A 12,510-nucleotide genomic window follows, 5' to 3' on the forward strand; every position below is an offset into this window, starting at 1 on the left:
CATATTTTTTTTTTAAGTTTTTCAGAAACTTATTAGGTAAAAGCTGGGATAATGTACACACCAATTTTATGTATATGATTTTGCATTAAGTCCAATAATGTACACACCAATTTTAAGCATTTAAACCGAGACTATACCTTATGTTCTTTTTGTGCATGTGCTACATTTTCTCGAGCACAAAATCATATGATATGCACTAAGGTGTTCATGATTGGCTAGTGAACAATGGTGAGATGGTTATTTATGTCTTTATCAAAAGGTTCAAGACCCACAATCAAAGACTTGTGACTTCAAGATCATGACAAAGTAGTCAAAAACTACAAACATCTTCCCACATAACATGCACTACAAAGCTTTAACTAGTAAAGTGCAAGAAATAAGCTCATTCAAGCTAAACACAGTACACAGACAAGTTATGTATAAATAAATTGACCAACCTTGTTTTCAAAAACCAAGAAAATAAATGCAAAACACATTTTGCTTCCCTCTTTTTTTTTTAATGAAAATTAACAAAAACATTCTAGAATGAAATGCATGAATGTTATGCAATGCAAATCCTAAAAAACAAAGAGAACAAAAAAACATAGAAACAAGCAAAATGGTCACAAAGAGTATAGCAATGAAGCACAAGGACTATGTCATAAAGACTTACTTAGATTGAGCCTTTTGCATTCAAAGTCTTTTAGATGCACCTAGAGCATTAGAGTTCTTATTCATATTAAAATGATTTCCAACTCCTGAATTGGAATAAAGGTTTAAAGCCTTTACCAACTCACCAATAAGTACCATAGGATCGTGTGCTTAAGGCACAGGTACTTTTGGTTTGTTTGCTCTCTTAGCAGCTTGAAGCTTGTAACAGTTTGGACGAATGTGCCGAGACTTTCAACAAAAATGACACACCCATGCAGACTTCTCATGTGTCCTATTCTTAGAAAGGGTAGACTTTTGAGGTTTAGACTCTTTTAGATCAACCTTAATCTTCTTGAGAGGTGAAACTTCTATGGGTTTGACAACACCGTCAACAACCTCACTCACAGGGGGTTCAGAAGAAGATGAAGGAACAAAGATAGTGGAATTAGGTGTCGACACATTGATGCTTTCTACAAAACCTAAACCAGTTTTGTCGGAAGGAGACTTTTGAACACTCAATATCTGATCAAGTTTGGAACTAGCAGACCTATTTGTTTGTTCTCTAACAACAGATAGTTCCAGTTCCAAAGATTTAACTTTATCAAGCAAAAGCATATTCTCAGTCTTCACATTATTCAAAAGTTTAGTAGCATCAAACAAATTCACAAGCAAATTTTTCTTATCAAGCTCAAGAGATGCAATTTTCTAAGAAGTGGTTGTTGTCCACATGTAAATTTCTTAGATTAGTCCAATTAGAATTGGTAGGAAATATTTGGCCACTGAAGCTATTGTTTGATAATATGAGAAATTTTAAATGGTAGCAACCCATTATGAAATGCATTGGTATGGTTCCTGAGAAATGATTCTCAGATAAGTCTAGACCCTGTAAGAAAACCAAATTCCCAAAAGAAGATGGAATATTGCCTTCAAATTCATTTCCTGACAATTTTAAACATTTTAAATTTGGAAAAATTAAGCCGAGGTTTGTGGGAATTGGACCATGTAAGTAATTATCAAAAATATCTATGCTCAATATGTTGGGACGAATATCATATGACACCATAAAAGGCCCCGTGAAAGTGTTATTATTTGCAATAAAAAGCTCCAATCTTGTATTGTTCTCTAACAACCAGTAAGGGAACTGCCCAACCAACTTGTTATGAGAGAGATTAATTAATTGCAAATCATATCGGTAATGAAGAAATCTGGGAGGTGTCCTATTGTGAATGTTAATTGAACAACTTGTCAAACTGAAAACCTTTAATTGGAAGGTTGGAATCCAAGTAAGAGAGTCAGGTTCCAAAGCTAATACATTGTTATCACTTAATAGGATCCTAAGATTTGAGAGGTTGAAAAGGAAGGAGAATGTGGATGGGATGAAGAAATTGTTATTTGAGAAAGAAAGGTACTCAAGTGATGACAAACTTGACATCACTTCAATGTTTCCTTTGAAGTAATTGTTAGAAAGATCCAATATGTGGAGTGATGTCAAGTTCGCCATGCATGAAGGTAGTCTCCCTTCAAAATTATTGTAGCCGAGGTGTATCTCTTGGAGCTTTTTAAGTTCACACCAGCCTGTATAATGTGATAATTAGTTATTAGGTTCTACTATTGTAATTATTCGAAGTAATATCATTGTGAAAAAAAAAAAGAAAAAAAAAAAACCTACCTTGGTCAGGTAAGGTGCCATTCAATCCACATTCTACCATTGTCAATGCATTAAGAGAAGTCATAACTCCAATTTTATGAAGAAGACTTTTATCAATCGATGAACCATCCAACTTCAACTGCTCAAGGTTGTTTAGTTTGCTCAACTCTAAAACAAAAGCAGAAAGCTTAAATTAGTTCTAATTGATATGGTAGAGCATAAATTAGTACTAATTGCTCAAAATTATTAAGATATATACCACGCAAAAGTGTTAAAGTAGCCAAGACCACTTCCATAACTAAGATTCTTTGAAAGAAAGTAATTTTGTTTTATCTAATAATAGTGTATAGACTACCACATAATGCGGCAGTCTATATACTTTCATATTTTAGAATTTAATTCAAATTATGAAATTAATTTATTTCAACTAGAGATGATGCTTTTCCTTGAAGATCTCAGTCTTATTTTAAGAGTAGTGTTGTTAAACTTTTTTTTTTTATTTTTTTTTACCGTTTTTCTACAACATCTAAATCTTTTTTTTTTTTTTGTTGCTACAATTACTTCCGATTTTGGTAAGTTCCTTTTTGCACAAATCATATCAAAACCATTTTTTATTTGAACTCTTCAATTTGTAAAATCTAGCCGATGTCTCATTTGATGTGCATGTATGCTATAAGTTTATTTTGAAATATTTGATAAGAACTTATTTTTATATTTATAATACTAATTAAGTATTATAATATTTGACAAATGAATTTCAATTATTTACAAGTCATTAGAAAAATAGAAAATGAATTTTTTTGAGATTAATATAATTTAGAATAAGAATCTCTTGTAATATTGTTGTGATGCTCTTAGGGTGTGGATTTTGTTTGCATTACTCTAGTTTGTGCAACACCATTGGAGAAACATTTTATTTGTGGGTTACTAAAGTTGGAATATAGAATGAGTTTGAATTGCTAGCTCTAGACAAAGTAGAACAACCTTGAAGCTCCTATGTGATTGTTGATTTAGACCAAGAAAGGTATGCTAAAACAATCGATATTAAAATCTCCACTGTGTAGTCTTTGTTTTTAACATTTTGATTACAAAATTTTAACAAGACGAAAATAAATTATCATACTTATGAAAGACAATAAGTTTAATCCCATTGAATTTCAATAAATTAGATTATCAATATTTAGAATAGGGGTTTTATAGAGCTTTTCTATTATTATGCCAGTTACGAAAAGAAAAATGCAAAAAAACGCCACCTCGATGTCAATGGTATAACTTACCTTTAGCAGTAAATGATCCCTCCAAATTGTTATATGAGAGATCTAATGTCTTCAACAATGGGAAGGCAGTTAATGACTCAAGAACTCGTGCACTGAAATCATTCCCCTCAAGTCTAGGAGTTGCAGCTTAGTTAAGATGTTTGAATCTATAGGGCAAAATAAAATTTCTCAAAAACATTGACATGATAATTTCATTTGACATACCATACAAAAGAAGTATTTGATTTTAATCGATGAACATATATTCTTACGTTATCATACCTCTTGTTGTCACGAAGTCATTGATCTTATTGCCACACAAGTAGAGATCCTCCAAGTTGCTAAATGCTTTAAATTCTATATTAAAAAAAAGTACATGAAAAATCATGGAAGAAAAAAGGGACTTCAGTCACATAAATACTTTCATTTAAAATAGCTGAGGAAAAAAAAGGGTGAAATTTGGTTGCATAAATATCAATAAGCGTGAAACACTCTTCAAATAATATTCCTTTGGAAATTAATGAGAGTTTTACCTTTGATGTGGATTGATCCATTCAAATTGTTGGAAATCAAATCTAGTTCCTTGAGCGACGCAATACCACTTAAGAATTGCAGAATGCTGTGATTGAAATTATTACTATCCAAGTGAAGCACCTCCAGCTTGCTCAACAAAGAGAATCTTTCAAACTTGCAATTTTTAGATTATTCAATTTGCATGTCTGTGACTTTATATTCCCACAAAACTGTACAAAATGAATCTTAACATGCAACAAATCTTTGGTCTACATTTATTTTTAAAGAAATCGTAAAAAAGAAAAAAAAATAATAATTTCAAATAATTTACTTTGGTCAAACAAATTAGTTGGAGGATTTTACCCGAAAGGCTTACCTTGGATGGGGATTGATCCATTCAACTCGTTGTACCCCAAATATAGTTCCTTGAGGGAAGCAATTCCACTCAAGGATGATAGAATGTTGTTATTGAAATAATTACCATCCAAGTGAAGCACCTCCAGCTTGCTCAACGCAGAGAATCTTTCAAAACCTGTAATTTAGATGCTTCAATTTTCACATCTGTAACTATATATTCCCAGAAAACAATATAAAATGATTCCTAAAATACAGCTAAATTTTTCTCGACTATTTAAAAAACAAAAAGATGTAATAGACAAAAAATTAGAAAATCAACAAATTAAATACTTCCTACTTTTCTTAGGATATAAACTTGGTACCTTCATTTAGGATCCATCCACGAATCCCATTATAATGCAAATCGAGGCACTAGAGCTCTTTAAAGGGAAGATACAAAGACGCATTAAAGTACCAACCTCCCCCAATTTTCCAATACGAAATCGTGCTATTAAGAGCAAGTTGAATTACATGACCAGTAGTGATGTTACACTTAACTCTTTCCCATTTACAGCAATCACTTTCTTTGTTACTTGAGTCCCAAGATGGAAAATAATATTCATCAATAGTGATGGTGGAAGCTTTGTATTGCAAGAGAGCAATTCTCTCTTGCTCCCAGCAACCAAAACACCCATTCATACCAAAATGAACCAAAAATAACACCACTGGCGACCACCAAAAACGTCCCAACACCATTATTTTTTGTTTTTCTAATTTCCTATGACAATATAAGACTAATAGTTTTTGTCCAACTCTAGTTATGTTTCCAAAATGATCTTAAATTGAAATATATAGGTCCTAAATATATACTGTTGTCAAACACTCCATATCATTATTACGATCGTGGACGGCGTAAAGGGGCCCGGGGCCTGGGCCCCCTGACCTTATGAAAAGAAAATGATTGATTTATTTTCAGTCCAAAAAAAAATATTTATATTTGGGCCATTTTTTGGGCCCATCTCCTTTAAAATTATTTTCCCAAATACCCTTCTCAAAAAAAAAAAAGCCCAAACACATGTAAATCCTTGGTCCATAATATAATAAATTTTGCTTCATTTTATGCGTCTTCTTCGGTTTTCTCTATCTCAGTTAGTACTGCATTTAGCATTCTGTATCTTTTATTTAGTTATTTAGCATTCTGAGTACACCATTGGATTCAAATGAATTTGTAATTCAAAGATAGTCACCCTCATGTGAAACTGAGCAGTGAGTACTGAGTAGTCAGTCAAGGGCAATAAATTGAAGCAAAGTGACAGGACTAAAGTTACTCAAAAAATAAAAGTGACAAGACTTAAAAGAAAAAAAAATGAAAGCAAAAAGAGCAAGTTAGTGACATAAAATATATAATTTGTGTTATAACTCATACACGTGACAAGTTGTGAGTGATAGAGATATGATAGTGGTTCTATGTAACGACATACTTCTACAACTCAAAACTCGTCACGTGAAGAAGTTGTGACACAAATTGTGTCATTTTATGTGATACCATGTTACTCAAAGCAAAAAAGATAAGAAATAGTAGTACTAATAATAAGGGTAAGACTTAAGTACAGTACTTAGGTGATGTTCCTTAGGTTATCCCTCTTAAAATTCTACAATGTGAATTTTTTCTCATGAAATAAACGTGTATTTTTTAGTTAAGTAGCCACATGGCTGAATTTTAAAAGGAGAACCTAAAGAACAACACTTAAGATATTGTACCAAAATTTTGTCCTCATAATAATAATAATAATAATAATAATAATAATAAGAGATAAAAATTAATTAAAAATAGAGCTAACCATAATATGTAGACTAGGTAGGTGTGGATTTATGAAGGATTAAGTTTTAACATTTGAATAAGGGAGTTTAGAGAGAGAGTTCTAAAAAATTGTTAGTGGGTGGTTGAGATATGACAAAAAAATGTGTGTATAGATATATATAGTGGTAATTGTGAAATAGTACAACAATATTTGCTAATATTGAAATATATTGTTCTTTTAGTCAAATTGAAATAATTTTCGGTATGAAATTGACTCCCTTAATTGTAGTGTATTAAGAAATAATAGTGTTATGTATTAAGAAACAACATCTTAAATTATTAATATATTAAGAAATAATGATTTTTCTGTTTGTTTTGGTTGATAGTTTATTAATACCATATGGATATTTATTTAATTTATTTAATTTAATTTTTAATTTTTGGTTATACTCCGGCCCTTTTGAGTCCGTTTGCACTTTAGTTCTTTGTGGTGATAACCATTGACTTCTGTTATTTTTTTCCTCTCGCCAATAATTTTGCAATTAGAAGACCCTCAACAAGAAGCCAAAGACTTTGTCGGTGTATCCAATGTGTTCTTCTTAGATAATGTTTAGTAATGACTAACCTATGCCCTTGGTATTAAGAGCATTGCGTTATTTAAGAATTTACCTAAAATCAAGAAGAGGCTAGAGATTTATATAATGCACAGCGTGTTTCATAAAGCTATTCCAAGGACAGTTTCAAACAATTTCTCATCTCTCATTATTTCAAGGAAAAAATCAAATGAGTAAGTCCTTGATTAGATGATATGACAGTATTTCAAGGACTCTAATCATTCTCCTTTTTCCTCTTGTTTGTTTTTTTTATAAGATTAGTCTTCGTTCAACAGGCAAAAAAGTTGCATCCACCACTAGTAATATACGAATTTTGCATTATTTAGGAAGACCTAAACAGCTAAACTTAACAAAGATGCCAAGGACTTGGGGTCAATGGTGCTTTCCCTAGCCTGCACCTTATATTGTGATTTCTTGGATAATACTTGCATTATTGGAGAAGGCCTAGCTAGACTACAAAAGTCGAAGACTTCGTGTCTTTCCAGTTTCTACCAGCCATGATGACTTTTGTCAACTTTGTTTTTTGACAAATTAACCTATATGCCGAAATGTGCTTTCAACTAAAAATTTCCTTAGATTGTTGATAGCTATGAGTTGGCTTTTCGCTTAGCTGAGCTTTTGTTTACTCCTATTTGTTGGGAATGTAGAATCATGTTTATGGGTTGGGCCAAGCTCATTTTTCTAAAGCCCAGACCAATTAAATTCCAAGCCTGATTCATGTTTGGATTTTTTTTTTTTTTCTAAGGTTCTGTGTTCATGAGTTTTTAAGAAACAAAACAATTTTCTGGAGCTCAACTTGATTACAAAAAATCTCATAAGAATGAGCAAGCTTGACTTGTTTACAAACAAAAAAGACATAAACAAGTTTTATACCAAGTTTTACAACCCTACCAAAGACTGACAAAGTTTTTAGGCGAAAGTACACTATTAGTTCCTAAAGTTTACCCTATGTGCGCAATTGGTCCATCAAGTTTGAAGCGAGCACAATTAGTCCCTTAAGTTTTAAAACTGAGTTGTATTGGTCCTTTTACTAACTGTTATTAACGGTGTTACTTACGTGGCTAACGGAACAATGACTTGGCATTTTTTTAATTAAAAAAATTACAAACTAAATTTACATGTGAGAAAAAATATTCACGACTAAATTAAAAAAAAAAATTAGCCGCCGCCTGAAATCCAGCCCTTGTCGCCTCCAGCAATACCCATAAGATTAAACTAGAGATGAACATGATCTTTGAAAGATAAAGTTAAGAAAAGTAAAACCCACAAATCTTTTGCATAAATATCAAATGGGTCAGCTCCAAAATAAGAAATAAGCAAAAAAAAAAAATCAAAGCCCAATATAATAGTTGAGAAAACCAACCTGGGTTTTGGAGAATTCAAAGAACGATGGGTTTTTTTTTTTTTGAGAAACATGGGTTTTGTTTTTTGTTGATTCTCTCATAAACCAAGGTGAATTCTACACGTATGTTGCTGTGACTAACTGACTATTGAGTACGATGAAGATGAAAATGACGAAAATGAATTTTCTTTTTCCACTCTCTCTGTTTGAGGCTTTTGGCTGTGGTGTTGTGCTGAAATCGTAAGGGGCTTTTGGCTTTTGCCAAAGCAGAGAGTGTGTTTCAAATGAATCTTTATATGTTTGTGCTGTCACCGGCGGCAGCTACGGCTTGGGCTATTGCCAGCGGCAGCAACGACATGGGATTCCAGGTGGCGACTAGGTTGAGCTTCTTCCCTCTCTCACCTTCTCTCCCGTTGTGGGTTCTAAGTTCTTTACAACAGAAAGTAATTTTTTTAATTTAGCCTGAATATTTTTACCCACATGTAAATTTAGTTTATAATTTTTAATTAAAAAATGCCACATCATTTTAAAAATGTCAATTCATTATTCTGTTAGCCACATATGTAACACCGTTAACAGCAGTTAGTAAAAGGACTAATACAACTCAGTTTTGAAACTTAAGGGACTAATTGTGCTCGCTTCAAACTTGAGAGACCAATTGCGCACACAGGGTAAATTTTAGGGACCAATGGTGTAGTTTCGCCAAGTTTTTATCCAACTCTCATGTATGCTTCCAATTAAGCAAAATAGCTTTTGTGTTGAAATAGACCACCAGCATCCTACTTATATATACTGTTATAAAATTGGTCCACATCATAGTAAAAAATTGATTGTCCCTTCATTTTCTTTTTCTTTTTGGAACAATTGCTCTAATAATGCATAGCGTGTTGGTTAAAGCTTCAAATGTTCCTTTTACTATTTTACATAATATTCCTAATTGATGCAAAAATGTCTATATCACAGTAATGTGGTTTTTTTTTTTTTTTTTTTTTTCATGAGATGAAAGCAGGGACGGAGCCAGAACTTCGAGTTAGGGGGGGCAAAATTCTTCTAAGATTGAATCTCTCAAAAGGACTCATTTTTATTTTTTTATAAGAACAAAAGGACTAATTATTATTACTAAATAAAGACAAATATAAGAATGCGGATAGTATGCTTAAGAAATTAATTATAAATTTATTTCTTATCAATTCATAATTTAGTTTTCAATTTATAAATTTATTAGCTTGTTATAGTTAACACATTTCCCTCGACAACCCAATAGCCAACCAAATGTTTTTATTAACTGTACAATTATTTTTTTCTTTAACTATACTTCTTTTTTTAATAAGTTTCTTTAACTTTACTAAGTAACTTTTTAGTAATTACTCACTCAATCTATTCTCTTTATAAGTTATAATAGGTCACGCTCACACACACTCAACACTTCATAGTTTTGCAACGTATTTCACAAAGAAAAATTTAAAATAAAATTAAAAAAAACAACAACAATGCAATCACAAACAAAGACACAAATAACATAAATGGGTATGGAGGGAGATTCCAAGAGATAAGCAAAATACATAAATGGGCATGGAGGAAGTGAAAAGAAATGTTTGCTATTCACGTACACTAAATTGTTTGGGCTGATCTGTCTTATTATTTGGGTTGGTTTGTTGTGTTGCTTAGACATTTTTTTTTTTAAGGGGCCAAGAGTTTGGAGATGGGGGGCAGGTTTAATTCTTCTTGGGCCTAAATTGTAACTCAAGCCTATTGCATATATATGGCTGTTGGTTTTTCAAAATCTCAGGGGGGGCAATGGCCCCCCAATGCCAAACTGTAGCTCCATCCCTGGATGAAAGTATATTTTTAGTTAAATACAGCCACATGACTAAATTTTAAGAAGAAAAACTAAGAAACAACATCTAAGTACTATACTTAAGTTTTGTCCATTTTAAAAAATGTTCAAATTTAACATATGAAAACATATGTAAAAAAAAAAAAAAAAATACAAACTCTTCATGTTCTTTCTTTGAAAATCCTTGAGAAGACCTAGACTAGGAGTTGGCATCCATGGTGAGTTTTCCACCCACTACCGTGATAATATTTTTCTATTTTATTAATATAAACTAAAAAGGTGGGAGAAGAGATTGGGGAAAGTAAGTTAAAAAAAATATTTTAAAAGAAAACAAACTTTTTTTTATATTTGAGAAACACACACACATATATATCGGGGAAAGGGAATCAGATAAAAAAGAACAAACTTAAATAAATAATTAAGCTCACAATTTTAAATGAAACATGCACTTCAAAGTTTAAACAACAAACTTCAATAAATAAAACACTTTATGTGGCGTTTGGTACGGGGTAATATTTTAGGATTCCCAGGAATGTTTAAAGATTCCTATGTTTGGTTGCAAATCACGCTAAGGAATCAGATGTCAGGGGAATCTGGATTCCCCTCTCAGTAGGAATGTGGATTCCCTTTAAAACAGGTGGGAATCCAGATTCCCAAACTTAAAGGAAAGTGTATTTTTTATAAATTGACAATTTTAACCCTTTTTTATTATCATTTAAGCAATTAATATAAAATATAAAACAAATTATTATGGATTAAACTCTTTTAAAATTATTATTAAGAATAAAAGCATTTGAGAATTTAAAAATAGTTATTTTTGTATTGTACCTGTCATTTTGAAATATTAGACTATAATTTTAATGAATTTTTCATAATTAATAGTTTATATTTGGTTTTTCATTATTTATTTAGAGGAAGATTTTTTTTTTAAAGATTCCTGGGAATAAACCAAGCGTTATCATCTTACATTCCTAGGAATCTTAAGATATTCCCAATGAAACCAAACATAGGAATAGCTACATTTTTAGAAATGTGATTCCTAGGAATCTAGATGCCAAGAGTAATGTGGATTCCCTCGTACCAAACGCCACATTAAAGTTTAAAACCTCGCTAGATTGTTTTTTTTTTTTTTTTTTGTGTAAAAGTATGAAGTATAACATGTCTCATTTAAAAGTCTGGGATTTAGGGATTTAGTGTGTCGCAGGAATAAAACTCTATGATTTTTTTAAGTACTTTCCCCAAAAAGAGAATTCACTTTCTTCTGATAAATAAATACTTTAATTGACTTAGTCCTATAACTTTCGGATTTAATTTTTCAATGAGGTCCTACTCAAGAAGACTTGTGTTTTTTGTTGAGAAAATACTGAAGAAGACTTGACTCAACTGCGTAGCCAAAAAATTTAGCGTCAATGGTGCTTTCCAAGTTTCGTATCCATTACTTTCTTGAAAAATGTTTAATGATGACTATCTCGTACCATTTGTGTCATAAATTTTGCATTTTCTAGGAAAGCCTAAACTAAATTAAAGAAGACGTCGAAGACTTTGGCGTTAATCGTGCTTTAATTCCTAATTCGTATGTAGTACTCTTTTGGAAAATATTTCATAGTGACTTTAGCATTAAGAGTAATACTAGAGATACAAACTATAGCATTGTATGGGAATGTGTTTGCAGCCTCTAATTTTTAAAGTAGATTAAAATGCTTGATTTGTGCAGGAATTTGACCCCAAGGCAACGTGAATTGATTGAAGAGTTTGTCAAAGAAGATCAAGGGGAATATGATAAGCATGCTACTGCTGGAGCATCAGGGTAAAATGCAGACCAATTGGTGTCATTTGTTTGCTAATTCTTAGCAAAAAAGGATATAGGCAACTGCAGAAAAAGCATCAATTGTTGAAAGACCCACCCACTCTATAAGTTTTGTAGGAGTGACTGGGTCGTTTTTGTCCTTTTTTTTGGGGTGTAATTTTTTTCTTACAAATCACAATGGTAGTTTTATTTGAGGCAACAACATTTGATCACTTGAATCTAGAGTATCTAAGTTGTTATTGTACATATTATTTATTGTTCTTTAATATTTTTCACTATCAAGAATGTCAAATCAGTTTATCTATCATTTTTTATTATGTTATAAATAATATCACGTACATGGATATTTAGATGTCACTTGGAATAAATCTTTTGAATATATAGATGGTTGAATATTTATTGAAGCATTTAGAAAAAAACACTATTTATTGGTTTTCTTTGGAGCTGTTGGATCAAACAAGTGCTTGTGCATAGGATTGGATGTCTCCATATTTTGGTTTTGAACACTGTGAATTCATGAGCATATTTTATGTGATTTGGCAGAGTTCATGGTGAGTAGAAAAAGAGTTTTCAATTTCGAAATAATTTGCAAGATTTAAGATTTTCTTGCCGTTACATGGCACTTCATGGCTAGACTCCTAGCCCCTTGGGGGTAGCTGTATTTCTGTCTTTGCATAACTCATACATTCAATTAAAGCAACAATGCAAAAATACAATCTTAGTCCT

General features: G+C 31.7%; 1 protein-coding gene and 1 pseudogene across 1 annotated transcript in view; both read right to left on the minus strand.

Moving 5' to 3' along the window:
* Positions 1–12,510, minus strand: part of LOC142617336 (clustered mitochondria protein-like) — a 62,362-nt gene that overhangs the window by 33,632 nt on the left and 16,220 nt on the right. The gene's annotated exons all lie outside the window — the stretch shown is intronic.
* On the minus strand, positions 673–5,139 carry LOC142617043 (cuscuta receptor 1-like; annotated as a pseudogene).

Source organism: Castanea sativa, chromosome 11 (genome assembly GCF_040712315.1).
Source record: "Castanea sativa cultivar Marrone di Chiusa Pesio chromosome 11, ASM4071231v1".
Lineage (NCBI taxonomy): Eukaryota > Viridiplantae > Streptophyta > Magnoliopsida > Fagales > Fagaceae > Castanea > Castanea sativa.